We start from the raw sequence: 2851 nt of genomic DNA on the forward strand, positions 1-2851 counted from the left end.
CACCACCAACACCAACACCAACACCAACACCACCACTAATCACCCACTCATCTAGTTCAGAATGCAGTCGAATCAGTCAGAGATTTGTTCCGACGAGTTTTGCATCGGTCTACATCGACACTGACTGGTCGTCAGGCAGTTGCATGGTAGACGTTTGAGTCCCTTGTTGGCAATATTCTGGTGATGAATTGCACTCGTGTGTCTTGTTCCCTATGTCCACATAGTGCGATCAGTTCGGTGATGATTGAGGAGCGTGTTTGCACGGAGAATTGGTTGGTATTCGCCAACTGCGTTGTCAAACAACATAGTGGAATTTCGAGTCTGACAGTTGATCAATTCAACGCGTCAAATGTGTTGTGGGTGAGAATGAGGTGATCAGGGAGTGAGTGCGTGAGTTAGGACGTGTGGAATGTGTGAAGAGAGTGTTTGACACAGTGGTGTATATGTATAGTGTAAATTCGAATGGAGTGTGGTGGAATTGACGTGTGGTAGTGGACAGTGGACGTGTAGTCGTTGGATGGAGAGATGATTGTGGAGTGGTATATTGCCACAGGGATTGAGAGTAATCCGGGTGTGTGTTGGTGGAGTAGTTGTACAGTGTGAGTGTATTGATGGATGTGTGACGAAGCGAGTGTTGATGTTGTTGATGTGTTTCGTCAGAAGTGGGAAGCGCCTCCGGGTGGGCTCGAACCACCAACCTTTCGGTTAACAGCCGAACGCGCTAACCGGTTGCGCCACGGAGGCGACATTCGTCGACCCCACACAGACCATACCACAACACAATACCAACTCACATCGCACACAACAACCAGCAACAAAACAAACACAATCACTAGCATGACCACCATTACACAAACACTGACACCAACTACAATACCAATTTCACACCACCAACACCACACCAACACCAACACCACCACTAATCACCCACTCATCTAGTTCAGAATGCAGTCGAATCAGTCAGAGATTTGTTCCGACGAGTTTTGCATCGGTCTACATCGACACTGACTGGTCGTCAGGCAGTTGCATGGTAGACGTTTGAGTCCCTTGTTGGCAATATTCTGGTGATGAATTGCACTCGTGTGTCTTGTTCCCTATGTCCACATAGTGCGATCAGTTCGGTGATGATTGAGGAGCGTGTTTGCACGGAGAATTGGTTGGTATTCGCCAACTGCGTTGTCAAACAACATAGTGGAATTTCGAGTCTGACAGTTGATCAATTCAACGCGTCAAATGTGTTGTGGGTGAGAATGAGGTGATCAGGGAGTGAGTGCGTGAGTTAGGACGTGTGGAATGTGTGAAGAGAGTGTTTGACACAGTGGTGTATATGTATAGTGTAAATTCGAATGGAGTGTGGTGGAATTGACGTGTGGTAGTGGACAGTGGACGTGTAGTCGTTGGATGGAGAGATGATTGTGGAGTGGTATATTGCCACAGGGATTGAGAGTAATCCGGGTGTGTGTTGGTGGAGTAGTTGTACAGTGTGAGTGTATTGATGGATGTGTGACGAAGCGAGTGTTGATGTTGTTGATGTGTTTCGTCAGAAGTGGGAAGCGCCTCCGGGTGGGCTCGAACCACCAACCTTTCGGTTAACAGCCGAACGCGCTAACCGGTTGCGCCACGGAGGCGACATTCGTCGACCCCACACAGACCATACCACAACACAATACCAACTCACATCGCACACAACAACCAGCAACAAAACAAACACAATCACTAGCATGACCACCATTACACAAACACTGACACCAACTACAATACCAATTTCACACCACCAACACCAACACCAACACCAACACCACCACTAATCACCCACTCATCTAGTTCAGAATGCAGTCGAATCAGTCAGAGATTTGTTCCGACGAGTTTTGCATCGGTCTACATCGACACTGACTGGTCGTCAGGCAGTTGCATGGTAGACGTTTGAGTCCCTTGTTGGCAATATTCTGGTGATGAATTGCACTCGTGTGTCTTGTTCCCTATGTCCACATAGTGCGATCAGTTCGGTGATGATTGAGGAGCGTGTTTGCACGGAGAATTGGTTGGTATTCGCCAACTGCGTTGTCAAACAACATAGTGGAATTTCGAGTCTGACAGTTGATCAATTCAACGCGTCAAATGTGTTGTGGGTGAGAATGAGGTGATCAGGGAGTGAGTGCGTGAGTTAGGACGTGTGGAATGTGTGAAGAGAGTGTTTGACACAGTGGTGTATATGTATAGTGTAAATTCGAATGGAGTGTGGTGGAATTGACGTGTGGTAGTGGACAGTGGACGTGTAGTCGTTGGATGGAGAGATGATTGTGGAGTGGTATATTGCCACAGGGATTGAGAGTAATCCGGGTGTGTGTTGGTGGAGTAGTTGTACAGTGTGAGTGTATTGATGGATGTGTGACGAAGCGAGTGTTGATGTTGTTGATGTGTTTCGTCAGAAGTGGGAAGCGCCTCCGGGTGGGCTCGAACCACCAACCTTTCGGTTAACAGCCGAACGCGCTAACCGGTTGCGCCACGGAGGCGACATTCGTCGACCCCACACAGACCATACCACAACACAATACCAACTCACATCGCACACAACAACCAGCAACAAAACAAACACAATCACTAGCATGACCACCATTACACAAACACTGACACCAACTACAATACCAATTTCACACCACCAACACCAACACCAACACCAACACCAACACCACCACTAATCACCCACTCATCTAGTTCAGAATGCAGTCGAATCAGTCAGAGATTTGTTCCGACGAGTTTTGCATCGGTCTACATCGACACTGACTGGTCGTCAGGCAGTTGCATGGTAGACGTTTGAGTCCCTTGTTGGCAATATTCTGGTGATGAATTG

This window comes from Schistosoma haematobium (assembly GCF_000699445.3).
Source record: "Schistosoma haematobium chromosome Unknown HiC_scaffold_347, whole genome shotgun sequence".
NCBI classification, from domain to species: Eukaryota; Metazoa; Platyhelminthes; class Trematoda; order Strigeidida; family Schistosomatidae; genus Schistosoma; species Schistosoma haematobium.